This window comes from Caretta caretta, chromosome 15 (genome assembly GCF_965140235.1).
Source record: "Caretta caretta isolate rCarCar2 chromosome 15, rCarCar1.hap1, whole genome shotgun sequence".
Lineage (NCBI taxonomy): Eukaryota > Metazoa > Chordata > Testudines > Cheloniidae > Caretta > Caretta caretta.
Genome location: NC_134220.1, coordinates 23,537,855 through 23,557,087, shown reverse-complemented (window position 1 = coordinate 23,557,087; position 19,233 = coordinate 23,537,855). Strand labels below are relative to the sequence as shown.

The following is a 19,233-nucleotide window of genomic DNA, read 5'->3' as shown; positions in this document are numbered from 1 at the left end:
ACAGGCCTAACCCACAGAGAGAGCCTAATGAGGGAAGACCAGCTTGCTCAACACAGCTTTAGGGGCACAAAGCAGCCCAGCTAGCCCCTTAAGAATTTCCCCTGCATTAGTGGTAATGATTCCCCCGCCACTCCTGCTGCAGGGCAGGTGTCCAGGAGGAAGGGCATGCAGCACTATGTCCTGGTGAGGCTGGACTGCTGGAATAGCCCCTTAGGGGCCGTGGGCAGCCAGCAGAAGTTAAGGGGCCCACTGAGTATTCTGACTTGTGTCAGGGATCCAGGCCAGTGCAGATTGGAAAGGATCCAGCTGCCTTCCCCCACCTCACTTCCAATTTTCATAGTATTATAGAATCATAGAACTGGAAGGGACCTGGAGAGGTCATCTAGTCCAGTCCCCTGCACTCAAGGCAGGACTAAGTATTATCTTGCCCCAAGTGCAGGTTGCTGAGCTAGAGGATCTGGCTTAAGCACATTACGGTCCCCATCCTGCAGACTTTGCTGTATTGAACCTCCTTTCCCAACAAGGAATTTTATTCCTAATTCATGCTACACAAATCGTAGCCCTCCATGGCCACCTATCCAGCTTCCAAATGCTTTGTTACCCTGTAGCTAGAGTAAATGCCCAGGAGGCCCTGCAAGGGAAGCCAAGTGCCACTATCCAGCTGGCTGAAATCCTTTTATTCTAAATAAATTAACTGGCTCCCTTCCCATGGAGGCTAGTGGGAGGAGAGGGAGCATTCATTCAAGTGCCCTCTGCCCTCAATCCTTTCTTTGTGTTCAGATTTGCATGACTGTTCTATGAGCCCTCACAGGGGCCCTCTGGCTTGTTGACAGCTATACAATAACACAGCTAGAAGGGTGTGCGCATGGCTGAGAGTTGCCAAAGAATTAGCTTTGAATTTCAGAAGTGGAACTTTTCTTAAGGCCAGATTTGTAAGTTAGGACCTATAAAAATGATTGGAAAACCTGAGTGCTTATTCCAGTAACACTGGGAGACAAAAGTGCTATACTCTGTTCAAGGGAAGAGCTGGGAACCAAGAGTCAGGCCTCTGTGGTACTGTCCCTGGCTCTGCAACTGATTAGCTTTGTGAGTAAGTCACTCAACTTTTCTGTGCCTCTGTTTATCCCTATATGCAATGGTATTTGACAAGTCTTAATGCTTCCAGGGAGCTTTGTGATCCTGCAATGATAGCCTCTCTATTAGGGCAAAGAGACAGCATCAATTATATTGTCTCTTTCTTCTCTCCCACTTTTTGGCCGTGTGTAGCATAAATTACTCAAGTAACATGAGTAGCTGTTAAAAGAACCATGCTGTCCTTGTGACAATCGTCAATGGGTGATAAACATTCAGAAAGTATTTTATAAATGTGACAGTGGAAGGTAATTTTCCATGCTATGGCTGAGATAAAAGGCAATGACGACTATAATGCATTTCTCTAAGTTTTAAAGTATGAGCAAAGTAAATATAAATCACAGAGGCTGTTCCTGTGTTTGGTTTGACTGTTTTACTGTTTCAGTTTACTGACTCCTGAAGCAAAGATCTGTATTTATGTTTGGATTAAATTGAGATAGGAGGCACCACTAGAGAGAGCTACTTCTCTCATATAAATGTTATGTGCATCATAATGAATGTTTGGGTTCCTAAAGGTTTTTACTTTTGCTGCTGTGTGACACAAAGAAATGGGGGGTGGGGGAAATGGGGGAATACAATGAAGAAAAAACTTCACCTCCCCAGTGATAACTGGGAAGCGTCTATCATTTACTGGATCAGGTATCAAAGTAACAGCCGTGTTAGTCTGCATTCGCAAAAAGAAAAGCAGTACTTGTGGCACCTTAGAGACTAACCAATTTGAGCATAAGCTTTCGTGAGCTACAGCTCACTTCATCGGATGCATACTGTGGAAACTGCAGAAGACATTATATACACAGAGACCATGAAACAATACCTCCTCCCACCCCACTCTCCTGCTGGTAATAGCTTATCTAAAGTGATCACGAGAACCTGGATTTGTGCTGGAAATGGCCCACCTTGATTATCATACACATTGTAAGGAGAGTGATCACTTTAGATAAGCTATTACCAGCAGGAGAGTGGGGTGGGAGGAGGTATTGTTTCATGGTCTCTGTGTATATAATGTCTTCTGCAGTTTCCACAGTATGCATCCGATGAAGTGAGCTGTAGCTCACGAAAGCTTATGCTCAAATAAATTGGTTAGTCTCTAAGGTGCCACAAGTACTCCTTTTCTTTTTGGATCAGGTATGGGACTTAACTTAAAACCCACAATATTTGTTTTGCTGGTGCCAAAATGCTATGCCAAGGGAGACCTCCATAGACATTTCTCTTATCTTCTTATAGCGCTGGAAGGATTTTGCTACTCAAAGGCAGAAATTAATATCAAACATATAATAACAGAAACAAGACCTAGGATATGAACTGGAGACATTTTGGCCTCCAAACAATAACGTTGCTGGCTGAGTTAAATGCATTTGATTCAGTCAGTAGAACATTTCTATCTACAGTGGATAATCACACCCTCCAGCTCAAAATGATTACAGATGCCATGTCTGAGCTGGGACTCAAGCCACTGGTAAAGTGGACCTACCAAATTATGTTGCTTTAATACACTGGTTTGCTGCTGTTCGGTTGAACTTGACAAAAACCCCTATGCACACTGAGAATGCATAGAGTACATAGCATAGTATAGTCAAAAGAAAAGAGATAGGATTTCATTATAGATTTTCCACGTGCCGAACAAGTATTTCCTCCCCATTGGATTCAGCCGCCCCTCCTCCAGGATATTGACTGGGCATTACAACAAATACTGTCCTAGAACATATTGCCTATCGAATGACATCAACAGTTAGAGCTGCCAGTTAAGGATGAGCAGGGCAATTCACTTCTTCTTGGTTTTAAAGAACACCGTAACTATCCGAGGCCAGAAGATGCATAGGGCTGGACTGCAGCCCGTAGCGACAGCCCTGCAGTAAGGTTGCCCCCCGCAGGAGCTCTGGGAGGCATCTTGCCTTATTGCTGCTCCCTTCCAATCCCACATTTCTTTGATTCCGTGATTTGCATTGATCGTCTGAGTCTTTTCAATTTTTGCTGTATCTTTTCAAAAGGAGTGACCAGGACTGAACACAGCATCGAAACAATGAGCGCATTATGATATTTTCAGTATTATTTTGTATTTTTTTCTGAATAGAATCTAACACATTGTTGGCTTTTTTTTTATGCAGTACTGCATATGTCTTCACTGAGATGTCCACCCAGTGATGTGTGGGTCTTTTCCTGAGCGGTTACAATTAATTTAGAAGTCACCAGTGTGTATGATTAATGTGGAAGAACACTTGCCTACAATGAATTTAATCTGCCACTATGTTGCCCAATCACCCAGTTAAGTGAGTTTGGAATTCTTCACAATCCCCTCCAGGCTAAATAATTGTCATCCACAACTTTGCCACCAATTGTTCACTCCCTTTCACTATTTAGGATATTAGCTAATAATGGCTAGATTAGATCCCTGGGCATCCATCTTCCATGTTGAAGACTGAAGTGAATAAAATTTAGAAAATACCTTGGCAGTGCCCATAATTTATGGGCAAATTTTGCCCTCAGATATGCATGCTTGGCTTCCATTTGGACATAAGGTTTATGTTCCTTTCAAAGATCGTCCATAAATCTCTATAAACAGTATGATTGGTACTCTCACAGATTTTTGTTGGGAGGCCTTCATAAAAGTCATCTCACTTAAGGGTTTTAGATTAGATGTTATTGTCCCTGTCGCCTTTTCCTGAACTACCGAGCTTGTACTCTTCTAGCAGGAAAGAACAGGTTTCCTTCCCATTTGCCACCTGTGGTAATTTGACAAATAGTAAAAGGACATTAAAAATATCCTCAATCTTTCATATAAAATGAAAAGTCAATACTTTTAATTGGAATTTTTATTTTTAAAGTTCCTCATTTATCTCTTCCCTCTTTTTCTATTTGCTTTTCAGGATCTGAGCCCCTGGCATAATCTACAGGCGGTGTTGAAATTGTAATGCTATGGCAAGTTTATTTCAGTGGAGTTCTTCTAATGTTTGCTCTTGATAAAACAGCATGCGGTTCTCATAATTGCCTTTCTCTATTCTCTCCCCAGCTCAAGGGGATTTCTACTCTCGGGAGTGCCTTTTTATCTGCCTTCCTAAAATCTGATAACATGCTGCTGGAATTTGGTTATGTAGTTTTCAACTCAACAAGGCACTGCATAGAAAAAAGTCAGGGAGCCTAATTCTGGTCTAACTTACATTGCTATAAATGAGGAGCAACTTCATTAAAGTCAGTGGAAGTACAAAACTGATGTGAGATCAAGATGAGACCCTCTGTAGTATTTTTTTCCCTTAGAGCAACAGATAAGTAATCTTCAAGCATTAATAAACATGCTTATTCAGAAATCAACATACTGAGTATGCTTCACTGGACAAGCTAAATTTTCTTATTTCTGTGTAGGCAGACCCCCATCCCAGATCGTCAGGTGGTGTAAACTGGCATAGCTTCAATAAAGCTATGTTGATTTACCCCAGATGAAGATCTGGCATATAGCATATAAATCATATAAACAGCCAAAGCTTAGGCAATCTTTGAAAGAATTCTCAGGTGGCTTCACATACCTTGCTACCAAAACAGCATAGAGAATTCTACACCCACTTTCAACTCATAAAAATGACCGCACAAGGGACAAAGAAGTTGAAAAGAATCAGACCCTATTATGATTACAGCTGGAATTTTTTGGTTCAGAAGCCAAAATAAAACAAAAAAACCCACCTCCCCAATTCATACAGAAATAATATTTGTCAAATCAAAAACTAAAAAAAAAGTTCATTTTGAATCATCTGAAATGTTTCAACCCAAATTCAGCAAATAGTTTTGGACCTCCAAAACAATTCATTTTTGGCAAAAAAATTGCCAGAAAAGAATTCACCCAGCTCTACTTATGATGACTACAGCAGTAGAAGAAAGATGGTCCCTTGCCTTTGAACAATCACACAATCAGTCATTGTTACTTTTATCCTTCCTCCTGTAGTGAGGCGGTGTGGCTCCCCGCTGCCCCGGAGAGGGATGAGCCCTTCTGGGCACCAGAGTGGGCGGAGCTAGGGAGCTCTGAGCCCGCCCCTCAGAGGGTCAGGAGGCGCCCCAGAAGTATAAAGACTCGACCTCAGAACTCACTGAGAAGACAGCTGCCGGGGAGGCCAGATGCCTCTGACCTGCCCCACGCCCGCGACCCGGAGGAGTTGCCGGGCCTGCCTTTCGCCACCTACCCGGAGGAACCCATGGTGCTGGACCCCCCGGAGGACACCACCGTGACCCAGATGCCACAAGAGGGGGAGTCTGGAAGTAGCCATGGGGCAGCCGACCATACTCTGGCTGCAGCACTGCCAAAGCCCATGTCAGTGTGTTGCGGCCGGGATCCCCACTGACTCAGCAGCAGGTCTTCTGCCGCGGCTAGGGCCCCGGGCTGGGACGCAGTGGAGCGGGAGGGCCTGCGTCCCCCCTGCCACGCAACTCGCGGGTGGCCGTCTCCCCCTCTGCCAGGTCCCTTGGAGGCTTGGGCCTACTATTGGTACCGCGACTGCTCAGCCCCTGAACAAGGGCCTGGGCTCATTGCTACTGCTCAGCCCCTGCCTGAAGGCCTGAGCGTCTGACTTGTTGTCACCCCGCCCTGAACCAGGGCCTGGGCTTATTGATACTATTTGTACTATTACGGCTCAGCCCTGCCTGAGGGCCTGACTCACTGTTGCCCCGCCCTGACCTAGGGCCCGGGCTTACTGTGCTTTCTTGCAGTTGTCGCAAGGGCTGCCGAGGGAGACTCCCACGGCCGGACTAATTCCCCCAAGACATCAATGGTGTCTAGTGAGGCGGTGTGGCTCCCCACCGCCCCGGAGGGGGACGAGCCCCGGCTAACTTCTTTACACTCCTTATATCTCGGATAATATGGAGTTCCAGTTTACCCTGATTAAAGTCCCAGTCACCCCTCTCATTCTAAACTTTCTAACTCCGCTGTGAATGTTCTGGCAACTATTAATGAGATGCAGCATTGAGCAAGCACTATGAATGCAATGGTGCAGAGCTTAATTATTATAAGGTGGCATCCGGAAATATGGCCTTCTACATTTATATTCAAATACATCAGTTATAAGGGAGCAGACAGTATTTGTTATTTTAAATACACGGGTATATGGCTGATATTCAGTTAAAGATATTCAGATTATTTGGCATCGTGTGTGACTGCTTTATATGGGAAATTACTACTTTTCATACAAGAATGCTGGCACATAATTAACTTGTCACTGCAATAATTCAGCTTGATTCCTTCAAGAAACATCTCAGCTGGAAAATAAAAGAGAGCTTCCTAACACGCTCATGAGTAAGGGCCCCATTTGTCAAATTTTGCTCAGGCAAGTAGTCCTTACTCACGTACATGGTCCCATTGAACTTGAGAAATTGTAGAAATATGAAGTACAAGATCAGTCTTAAAGTGTTATCATGATATGGCCCAAATTGATTCCATTAAGATCTCTTAAAAGGAAAGCGTCAGACGTGAATTCTTACCAATATCAATTTTAAATTATTTGTATTACTGGGAGAAGTAGATGGAACTGGCTCCTTCTAACCTGCACTGAGGACATATCTGCTACCAGTGGCAAAGTTTCCCTCCCCCACCAGTCCTCAGAGAGCACAGCTTGGCTGGTCCAGAGAATCTGGCTTGAACTGTTTTAAACAGAGCTGGTCAGGAATTTATCAAAGTGGTTTATAAACAAAAAATGCAAATTTTTTGTCAAAATCAAAAAGGTTCAAAAACACGTTGAGATGTTGACAATGTTTTGTTTTAAAAACCAAAATTAAAGTATTACAGAATGGAATGTTTCGATTTTTTCATTTTGAAACAACCTTTCAAAACAAAACTGATTTTCTATTTTAAAAATAATTAAAGGTTGAAATCTGAATGAAATTATGAAATTGTATTGAAACAAAACCTGTTGATTGACCCCTAACTATTTGCAGGGTGGGTGGTGAAGAAGGGGAGATGTAATTTTGTGGAATCTCTTTCCACAGCATTTTGTTTTTCTTCCATTTTGGAACAAAAATGAATGTCAAAAGTCCAGAATTTCCTGAAAAATAGAAAACCCAGCTCTAAATTTGAAAAATCAGACTAACAGTCCCTTCTCTGGTCAGTTACTGGGATTTCATTTTGTCATGTTGTAATTCCTATTAGATCACCACTTTTCCATTGTATCTCCCTGAATAAACAGGGCAGACGTGATCTTAATTTCTATGATTAAAAAAGAAAAAGAAAACAAGCCCTTAAGAAAACCTTTGAAATATTTATTGCTTCTTTATGATGTAAAAAGTATCAGAAACATCATGGTTTCCTTTTGCCTGTAGAAAAGCAAACTGAGTGATATAACTTGCATTCATGCTTCACATGTTCATCTAGTCCTCAAACATATCTCCCCTGGCCTGCGATTTAGAAATCACTCGGACAAGAAATGCAACCCATTCCACCACTGCTAGGGGAGAAATGTCCTTTCGATGTCTTGGGGATCATTGCCTTGTCCAGTCTGGTTTGTATTTCTTTGGCCACCATACCAGGGACTGAACTCCAGGACCTCAGAGCACAAGCTGCTACATAGTGAGCTAAAGAGCCCAGATTCTGTAGCTGAGAACAGTAGCAACTCATAACCTTTGCAGACTGGTATAAAAGGGGAAACTGGAATACTCCTTCATGAGTGGGTTACAGTATGATTCACCCAACTAATGCTAAAGTCCAACTTCAGATCTCATCTAACTTCTTTGACCCCAGAGTTCCATAGCATGTATATATTGGCCCAGATTTTCTATTGTGTAAAATGGTGCACCTCCATTACTTTGGTAGAATGTCCCGGTTTGAAAATTTGATCCACAGTGGCTTGCATGCATTCCTTAAAATGAAGGGTTTATTTTTTCCAGTTTAAAATGAAAATTACTTGGATGAATAGTAGAAGCAAAAGACACAGTCTTGTACTGGGCTTTCAAAGGAGTTTTGCTTGAGTAAGATGTGTAAGACTGAGCTCAATGCATTCCATCTATTTAGAATATATTTGTTGGTCATAATAGATAATTGCAATGCCAGGATTGCATTCGTTGTCAAAATTTGGACTGAGTCCACCTCCCCTTTCATGGCTTGAAATGTGTGAAACTCAATTGCTCTGGTGAAGTCTTAATTTTATACCAATTTACTTACGAACGTTGAAAGGAAAATAAAATTTAAAATGTGCAAAAGATTAAAGCACTCTTGCGCTAATGAGTGCCATCTGTTTATTTCTTTTCTTTTAAAGCATTTTCAATAGGTGGAAATGAAAGACAGACACATTTTCACATCTTGAGCCTCAGGAAAAAAAACAACCCACACAGACTCATCATCTTCAGTTAGCAAACTCATACTAAGGGGGGGGAAAAAAAAGTCACACCGCAGTGCCAATCACTCCTAGGCCCAGCTTTTAACTCTGCCACTAACTCAGGGGTGGCATGGCTTTCAAAAAGCATGGTCCTTGCGCAGCTAATTCACAGATTAGTTATGTGGATAATCACTCTTCTAGTTGTCCACACTTTGCTTGTATCACTCTATGTTCCCAACTTGTTGGCTCTCTATCCCCTGTGTAATCAGGTATCCTGGGGCTGACTCGGCCATGTTACCTGGAAGCCATGGACATATTGAAGTGACATATTGAAGCTTGTTTGGCTCAGTGTATTACTCATAATGCTGTGTGGACAGACACTTCTGTCCAGAGAGCCATGGCTCTATTAGTCAACCATATCTCAGAAGCCAAGGCCCCAGAGGAACCTCAGGACCCTTCTGACTGTCTGGAGTGGGGAGACAAACAGGTCAAGGTGAGTTCAATCTCATAGAATCAAAGTGTGTAGCAGTGGGTCACTGATCACCTGGATGAGAAAAAGAGCCAGCAAACTTCTATGCAAGAGGGAACATAAAGCCAATGAAAGTACAATACTTTTGAATGACGAACTCCGATAAAGACCCCAGCCACTAGAATACCATGTCCCTATTGCAACACAGGCAAGTTTATCATGCTCATTTTATCCGGAAACAGACACATGGTGTGTTTAAGTGACTTGCCAAAGTTTCACTTGCACTGTGAAACAGTAGCAGAAACAGGAATCCCAAACTCCTAGTATCTTGCTTTAAGCAGACAACAACCCTTCCCCTAACTCTGAAATTCCCAGAGGAAAACCAAGAGGTGAACTGGCAACAGGTCCCTAGAGCTGCATGGAACTTCTATTCATCACTTCATACAAATTTTCCTAACATTTTCCATAACTGGCCATATTTCTAGCCTCTGCCAAGATTACAACAGAATAGGTATCTAATAAATCTACATTCAGATAGTCTCTATTCTGGCACATGCTACAGGAACTGAATGGGCAACAGAAGTCTGAATTATCAACCGAAGATATGGCACTGGCCAAACCTGATTGGCTAATACAGAACCAAGCTGGATGGTCAACGTTGAGAGAAAACACGAGTGAAGACAGTAAGAAGTGTGATCAAATACAGAACCAATCTTACCTGAAGGAAGAAGAAAAGGAAAGCATATGTTTACTACAAAAGGAATCTTCCCTCCAGATTTATATATAACAAAAGGTTTAATAAATCCATACACCTAAATAAACACAGATTCAAAGAGCGCAAGCATCACTATGTTTTGTATTACAACTGTTAACTATCAGAGGGGTAGCCATGTTAGTCTGTATCCACAAAAACAATGAGGAGTCTGGTGGCACCTTAAAGACTAACAGATTTATTTGGGCATAAGCTTTCGTGGGTAAAAAACCACTTCTTCAGATGCATGGCTTTACCCACAAAAGCTTATAGCCAAATAAATCTGTTCGTCTTTAGGGTGCCACTGGACTCCTCATTGTTAACTGTATACTGCCACACAACTGGTGTTGGAGGCTTTAGTACAGAAGTCTCAATGTATCATAATTACCAAAGCATCTGTGCTAAGTATCCATGTGCTGCTGGTCCAGGAGAACTAGCAGTGTACTCAATAGCCTTAACATTCCTGACATATCCACATCCAGTTGGATAGCATTCCAAGACTCACCATCTCAGAGTGACCCCTCACAGCAAGACCCAGCGTTGCAATGGTCTGCCTTAATTTCCCCACAATGATCTTCACCCTACTCCCAGCACAGAGGTGACATGGCCTTCCGGCCAAGGCACTTCATTAAAATGTTCAACAACTTCCAGGAGAACAAAGTCCCTTTGTCCAAGTCTGAAACACAAAAGCTTATGCTCAGATAAATTGGTTAGTCTCTAAGGTGCCACAAGTCTGCCTTTTCTTTTTGCAAATACAGACTAACATGGCTGCTACTTTGAAATCAATAAAAGAAGAGCATCTTCATTCAGCCCTACAGGGCCCAGCTTTTAGCCTCCTACCTTAGAGGTGGGCTCCCATGGCGACAGCCTCTCTCATTGCCAGCTCTTGGGCTCCTATCATCTGGGTCAGGACTATCCTCCTACCAAGGGCCTGTGGAAGGCCACAGCCAATTCCCAGCTCCTTGCCTCATATCAGAGCACAGATATCAGGTCAACGATGTTTCTTTGTTCCTGAAAGCACATTAATATTTTCCAGTGATCCACCGCCCCAAAAAAGATTGAATATTTGCAATAGCATTTCAGCTTTTATCCTCCTCCCTCCTCATTTAACTTGCCAAGATTAGTGGTCTAATAAATTAATACAACCTTGATTTGACAAGCTTTTCCCCAGTCACATTACAATGTCAAATACCAGGGCCACTGCCTTCAGCAGAGCCTTGACCATTTGTCATCTCCTTATAATTAATTACAGCTCTTTCAGCCAAGGCTGCTACAGAAAATGATACGTGTATTATACAGCTTTCTCCATTCACTGTAATGCGGATTTTCACTTCCCCATTGTTCTCTAAAGATGCAATGCCTGGGGCTCTGGATGCAAAATGCCTGCTGTTGTTATCAGGAGTGTTAAGCCTCTTTCCTTGTGCAGGGTTTTGCGCCTCTGTATCCACCTATTATCTCGCAGGACAAATAATGCTATGGCTATTGTCCCTGGCATGCATGGAGCATCACTGGGTAGCTGGATCTCTGCCAGTATTTTCTCAGGTCCTGTTCACCTGAAATAGTTCTTTCAGTTGTAATGAGCCAAAATGTACTCCAAGATTGCACCTGAAGTACTGTAACGAGTGATCCCTTTAAAACCAAGGATAGTTTGTGTATGTAAAAAGAAAAGGAGGACTTGTGGCACCTTAGAGACTAACAAATTTATTAGCGCATAAGCTTTTGTGAGCTACAGCTCACTTGATCGGATGCATACAGTGGAAAATATAGTGGGGAGATTTTATATACACAGAGAACATGAAACATTGGGTGTTACCATACAGCCTGTAACAAGAGTGATCAGGTAAGGTGAGCTATTACCAGCAGGAGAGCGAAGGGGTGGGGGCGGGGGAACCTTTTGTAGTGATAATCAAGGTGGGCCATTTCCAGCACTTTACAAGAACAGTAGGAGGGGAAATAAACAAGGGAAAATAGTTTTACTTTGTGTAATGACACATCCACTCCCAGTCTTTATTCAAGCCTAAGTTAATTGTATCCAGTTTGCAAATTAATTCCAATTCAGCAGTCTCTCGCTGGAGTCTGTTTTTGAAGTTTTTTTGTTGAAGAATTGCCACTTTTAGGTCTGTGATCGAGTGTCCAAAGAGACTGAAGTGTTCTCTGACTGGTTTTTGAATGTTATAATTCTTGATGTCTGATTTGTGTCCATTTATTCTTTTATGTAGAGAGTGTCCAGTTTGGCCAATGTACACGGCAGAGGGGCATTGCTGGCACATGATGACATGTATCACACTGGTAGATGCACAGGTGAGCCTCTGATAAAAGAAAGGGAGTACTTTTGGCACCTTAGAGACTAACAAATTTATTTGAGCATAAGCTTTCATGAGCTACAGCTCATTTATGCTCAAATAAATTTGCAAGTCTCTAAGGTGCCACAAGTCCTCCTTTTCTTTTTGCAGATACAGACTAACACGGCTGCTACTCTGGAGCCTCTGAGAGTGTGGCTAATGTGATTAGGCCCTATGATGGTGTCCCCTGAATGCACAGTTAAATGCCTGAGTGGTCTCTACAGCTTGAACTAAAGAGCCCAGGTGCTCTCACTGGAGGCTGTAACAGACCTTGCATCTTCTGTGGAAAGAGCACAGAGGAGAACGTCTCACACACAGAGTCTAATGTGTTACATACATGCAACTGACTGTGGACCACATTCATCCCTGGTGTAATTCCCCTGAAGTTAGTAGTTGCACCATGGATGCCTAGGGCCCTATATTAAGTTTTCTAACCCATTCATTTTAATCTCTTTAGCCGCTTAAAAAATCCGTGCTTAGCCTCTTACAAATTCTGGTGCATTACAGAAGTGTCACACTGATTCTCTGCTAATACTTTAAAAAAGCCCCCCTCCCCTAAATAAAAGATAAGCCTATGATAAACCCTCTGACCCAGGGATATCCATGCTGCCAGGAAGAACTGAAATATCTAGTCATATTTTTTCTTATTTATACAATAATGCCTTGACATTTGGGCATGGATTTATCAGTCTATGCTTAAGTATATGTGGTAAATGAAAAGCAGATATGTCTGTCTCTTTGTTATCTATGATTTTCATTACAAGCAACTGTTTATTTCTACAATAGCACTAACCAAGAATAGGGCCACATAGCTCTGCACAAGCCCACAGAGAGAGTAGGGGAGAGAAAGTCTCACAATCTACACCCGACAGACAAAAAGGTCCCAGGGGAAGCAGTGGCACAGTGAGGTGAAGTCACTTGCCCAGTCGCACAGCAGATCAATAGAAGAGTGGGGAATAGAATCCCAGTTTTCTGACCCCTAGTTAAATGCTCTACCTATTAGACCACACTGCCAGACATGACCTTCAATCAGAGAGGATCTGGCAGCTAGGTTTCGAAGGGCATAGTTGTACCACCATTTCCCCCTCTGTTAAATAGCCCACCGCTGTGAATATTTTGTGCACGAACTTCCAGTGCCACTACTTTAAGATGTAAAATTTCTTTTTATTTTTATTACACAATTAGGTAAATTGGACAGATGTTTTACTTTATTTTCGCACTCTTTAGTGCTGGCATCTATCTGTGTCATCCCTTTCTCAGCCTCCTCCACTGAACTCCCCACGTTACTCACTTGGGTTACTAATTGTTACATTTTTGCTTCAATGGCCGTTGTTATTGATTGTGCATGGTAAGAATCTTTGATCGAGTTCTGCAGCAATGGAAACAATGAATACTTCTAGGAAGGCATCTCTGTCTTAGTCCACTGAATGCATCCGACGAAGTGAGCTGTAGCTCACGAAAGCTTATGCTCAAATAAATTTGTTAGTCTCTAAGGTGCCACAAGTCCTCCTTTTCTTTTTGTCTTAGGACAGTATCCTGACCTGGGTAAGTCGGGACACATGAGTTCAATAAGCTACTTACTTATACCGTGCCTGAATTTGACATCACAAGTATTTGGCATGAACATGATAAGGCCCCTATACTTTTAGAGCAAAGGATGTATGCTTCTTACTGTGCTGATTTAGGACCACCATGAAGAAATTTAAATTCAGACAGATCCGGTGTCTACAGCACAGTATAAATTGCCAGAAGGAACTGCAAAAACAGATGTCAACTAAACTAGATTTTATTAGTTATATTTTAAATTCTATTTTAGGCAGAGATGGTTCTAAGGTCTCAGAGCATCTCCCGGGTGCTGCCAGAGTGTTCACTGAGAAGCATTGGGCCGGGCACAAGAAAAGCCGTAAAGGTGGGATTTGAAACCTAAACACATTTACACAGGCCTCCAGTGAAATATTAAAATCTAATGTGAACATTGACCCTGATTGTGCAAATATTACCATTTATAATCCCATGCCTGGAAAAGTACATCTGTGCCCCTTTACTGATTAATACAGATGGTCGAAAAGTGTGCACTACTTTCCCAGGGAAATTTCTAAACCATCTCCACTGAAAGTATTTTGTGTTTTTTTATGGAAAACGAAGACTAAACACTGAAAAATATTTGGCTTCTGAGAAACAAATTTTTTAAATTCATATTTACAAAAAAAAATTTCTGGTTTCCAGTTTTCCAATGAAAAGCCAGAAAATTACAACCAAAATGAAAAATGTCTGCAAAAATGGTTGCGTTAGTCCAAAAAGCTGTCATCAAACAGTCATTTGCTGTCATCAAATATGATTATTTCACAATACAGACTTAGCAAGTGTAAATGAGGAGGGAGAGATTTTAAGGATCTTTTCAGTCAAACTATGAGAGAAAGTGAGTGGACCTGCAATCTTATTTATCCCTCCTTTCTAGAGGAGTTTTCACAAAGTTAGAGTCACTCTTTCACCCCATTTTCATGGGCAATTGCCTTTTCCTTTTTCTGGTCAAGACAGATGTAGGAAGCACTGGAATGTTGTGGGAAAGATTCCTCTTGGAGAACTCCAGCCCAATCAGGGAAGTCCATTCCAGTGAGATTACCATCCAGTTCTGCAGACTTAAGACATCTAGTTCGGCACTCAGACTTCTTGTGTCTTTAACCAAACTAAGCCTCCAAACCTTCTGATGCTCAGTCTTTGGTAGCAATTATATTGGAAACATATGAATATTGGTTAGAGCAAAGGACTGAGAGCCATGACTCTTGGTTCTATTCCCTATGAGGATATGGACATGGGACACAATCCTGTGGTCACTGAATTAAAAAGGCACTAGCATCATCCAGAACAGGATCAGGTCTTTGACGTATAACCTTGGGCAATTCACTTAACATCTCAGAGCCAAATTTCTGCTTGTGCAAATGGAGGCAACTCCATTTACCTCAGTGAAGCTTCTTCCATTGATACCAGTGGCCTATATGGCCCTTTGTTGGTTTTCCCATTAGTAAAATGGTAGTAATAATACTGATCTCATAAGGATGCTGAGAAACTTTAAGTATTGGGCATGCATTCATTGAAAACCCCCAGCACATTAATCCACCAATCCATAATTACTAGAGAAATATGTCAATGGAAAAATTAAAGTGTGGGGGATTTATATTTTAAGCTAAGACTATATCATTTGACATTGATTGTGTGTGGGATGCATTTGCATTGTCAAAGTATCCATCTGATTTTGAAAGAAAGAAAACAGTAGGATTGGAAGAGATGGTGATAGCATGCTAGCAGTCAGGGATCTCCGCTTTTATTTAGTGTCCCCAAGAGTAAGTCATTTGAATTTTAAGGCACAGTTAAACCTGACACTAAATTATAGTTAACAGTGGTTACAGAAGCGTTTTCACAATAATTAAAGTGCTGTTCCTCTTTATTTGCCAAATTGTCACTAAGGCAGCCATTAAAGTAATATGAGTTTCATCTTGTATGTATATAAATAGGCTTGGAAAGATTACATTCTTATTGATGAACATTGGGTTTCACTGTTTGCCCAAATGAAAAAATACTTCCATAGATAATAATAAAAATGTACAGATAGCCAAAGTAGAAAAATGCTGCTTGAGAACTTAAAAGTTTGATTTAGCATATTTACTTGGTATATTTTGACATGTGATGTAGACAATTTGTATTGTAATGGTTATAAAGCTTTCACATTTTGAAATCAGCATCTACTGTCATTAAATAATTATTGTCTGATCTGCCTTGTTGTCTGGCCCCCAGCCCCAATTTCCTGTAATTGTGAAAATTCAAATGGATGAAAATCACTTAAAATAAATATCGATATTATCGGTCAAAATAAAAATCAAAATTTTCCAAGAGTGTATATATAAGTGTGAACTGTTAAAGAGAGTAAGGATGTTTATACAGAGATGAAAATTGAAATACGTACGTGGGTATGATGAAACACACACACATCTCCCCACTTGGAGTTTTTCAGCTCCAAACCGAACCTCTACGGGGCCCTACCAAAAGAATAACAACTATGATGGCTGTCAGAGCCTCTTGACCTCACTTCCTCAGCATGCTTGGAGTCAGGGATGGGGGCAAAAGGAACTATAAACCCCTGCTGAGGGGAATAGGGAGATTTCACATATTGGTGATAGCTAGCACCAAGGAGAGAAAATGGCTTATGGCATATCCGGAGTGGGGTTTTATATACATGCCCGCACACGCACACACACACACACACACACACACACACACACACACACACACACACACACACGAAGGCTAAAGGGAGCGGCAGAGTCTCAAAAATACAGAACTAGATAAAACAAGGATCAGAACAGAGAACAAAACAAGGATCATAATAGAGAATTTCATTTCTCTTTAGCATCAAACTATCCTTATTGGGTAGTAGTGTGGCCTAGTGGATAGGGCAAGGGACTGGAACTCAGGAGACTTGAGTTCCATGCTGAGCTCTGCCATGAGCCTTCGGGGTAGGGTGACCAGATGTCCTGATAAAATCGGGACTGTCCCAATTTTTAGTTCTTTGTCCCGCATCCTGACCAATGCACGGCTTTGGCTGCTCCAGGGTTTTGGGTTTTTTTTGCTTCGGCAACTTGGCTCCGGACACGTTTTTTTTTTTTTTTTTTTTGCTTCCCCCATGTGTCCCGATTTTGTCCATTTCATCTGGTCACCCTACTTCGGGGTGACCCTGTGCAAGTCACCTCACCTCCCTGTGCTTCAGTTTCCCCATTTGTAAATGGGGCTAATAATACTGACCTCTTCTGTAAAGCACTTTGAGATCTAGACATTAACAGAGGTGGGAAGATGTCAATCTACCACTGAGTAATGAATGACACACCAGAAAAATTCAACCCACCACACAACAAAAGCCTGAATAGTGCCTCAAGTACCCTGTGTGCATCTGTGTATTATCTATATATGTTTAGTAATTATGGTAATTCAGAGACATCTGTTAACTACAGTATGACCAGATTCACCAGTTGGTGGTTATTCCACAGCCACAAAGATCTTACTGTGAGAAAGATTTTCCTGATGTGCAGCCTAGAGTTTCATCCCATTACACCTAATTATACTCACTTTAATTAGGCAGAATTCCCCTCCATCCTTGGTTTTTAGGCCTTTCAGATATTTGCATGCTGTTCTGTCTCCCCATAGCCATCGCTCAGCCAAACTATACGGTTCACTCTTGTAATCTTTCCTTTTATATCAAGCCCCTACAACCCCCCTCCTCTCTCTGAACTATCTCCAACATTCAGTACCTTACTGGTTCCAAAAACCTGACAACGTCCTCTTCTGCAGCCAGGAACATTCTGTATTCTAGTGACCCTTGTCATCTAAACTAGCTCTATGAATAGGTTTTTAAAGTCAATCTCATGCAAGTCTTTTTGATACCAATCTCAAGTTGAGGGGGAAAAACTGACCAGTGATTCCTTTAAGTTACCCATTTGAGATGTATCAAATAGAAGGCTGGATTTGCTGCTGTGCCAAATATTCAGAGTGCAGTGGTGGTGGGTGGAAGGAAAGGAGCAGGCCACCCTCCAGTTCTGCGCCAGCCCTCAAATATGTCCATCTGCCTAAATAGAATATGCAGGAAGCATCTGGGAAGTGCCCTGTGTAATATTCCACTGTAGCGTAGTCTATTTCATCATCAGCTTCACCTGGTCTAGGACCTAGGGAGGCTCATTTTGGTGACTGGCAGAAATGTTGGGGTCAGTGTCTGGGAGCTAGAGAGAACCACAAGGTCTGTGCATAGGGCCAGCAGCTTCAGTGAATAATCTACTTTATGTTCATTACAACTAAATCCCGTTTCTATGACAAGGCACTATTTTGGCTACCTCTGTCTAGTTAAAACCTATGCCATCCTTTTGGCATCAGTTTATATTTAGGGTCTCCTACTTGGCTATGTGTGCTCAGCACCGCTCAGGATCAGTCAATAAAAATATGTGTATATATATATATATATATATATGTGTGTGTGTGTGTGTGTGTAATATGTACACACGGTGTGTAATAACGCACCTTCCATATTAGTGTCTGATAGCTGGCAAATCATAATAAAACAAATCAAATGTATTAGTTATGGCTAGAACAAGCTGGATCCACTATCTACATTGTTTGAGTGTTATAACAGAATCAGATGGGTAAATAGCAGCTCTTAAGATTGGTTTACCATTACTTTTGGTTTCAGAGTAGCAGCCGTGTTAGTCTGTATCAGCAAAAAGAACAGGAGTACTCGTGGCACCTTAGAGACTAACAAATTTATTTGAGCATAAGCTTTCATGGGCTACAGCCCACTTCATCGGATGCATAGAATGGAACATATAGTAAGAAGATATTTATACATGCAGAGAACATGAAAAGCCATTACTTTGGGCTGATTGAACCATCTCTTCTTACACTTATTTCTGATAACCCTGATTAAAAATATAACGACAGCCATGGATATTATTCTGCGTGAATGCCATTCTATTGATACTCTCACTCACCCATGCTGTCAATACATTGGCTGACAGACTGAAGCATTTTGACTCCACGCTGATATACAATAGTAGTAATTTTAGTAGGGCTGAAAATCAGAATTGCTCAATGACAGATACAATCAAAAACGGTATTTTGTTAGGTTTCCTTAGAAACTACATTAAGAAGCTCAGAAAATGTGGAGAACAAAATGTTTGAATACAATGAAATACCAGTAATACATTCAAAACCTTTCAGATGTAATCAGAAACAAAGCTGAAACAAGAAGGAAAAATATATTTTTCTCTAGCTCAATAAGATGCCTAATCGAGGGTAGGAGCACACAATAATGTCGGAAGGTATGGCATATGCCTGTTTCATTCAGAGATGGACCTAAGCCAAAGTCTGTGGTTTTTTCCTTCTGAGTTCTGGTGGGGCTCAGCTCAGGAGTCAGCTAAGACTCAAGGATGACCTTAAAGAATGTTATCACATCTTTCCACAAGATGAGTAGCTCGTCTGAGAACGGATCCCCAGAATTCTCAGCCCTAGGACAGTTGCACTACAAAAGTGTAAGAATAATGGTCTAGATGTTCAAGAGCCCAGCTCCCATTTAGGCAGGGATTTCCTGGGTGCTGAGCACTTTGGAATACCTGACCACTTCCTCTAGGTGCCTACATGGGATTTGAGCTCTTCTGAAAACCTGGCCCCCAAACTTCTTTCAGCCCCCAAGGATATCAAACCTCTTCATAAGTTCTGCAT

General features: G+C 41.7%; 2 long non-coding RNA genes across 5 annotated transcripts in view; one reads left to right on the top strand and one right to left on the bottom strand.

The window, feature by feature from the left end:
- The window catches only part of LOC125622783 (uncharacterized), a 375,814-nt gene that overhangs the window by 117,545 nt on the left and 239,036 nt on the right, over positions 1-19,233 (bottom strand). The gene's annotated exons all lie outside the window — the stretch shown is intronic.
- LOC125622786 (uncharacterized) lies at positions 782-8,298 on the top strand. The gene is made up of 3 exons (XR_012665076.1): positions 782-1,090; positions 3,237-3,398; positions 3,996-8,298. It is a non-coding gene; the product is annotated as an uncharacterized LOC125622786 (long non-coding RNA).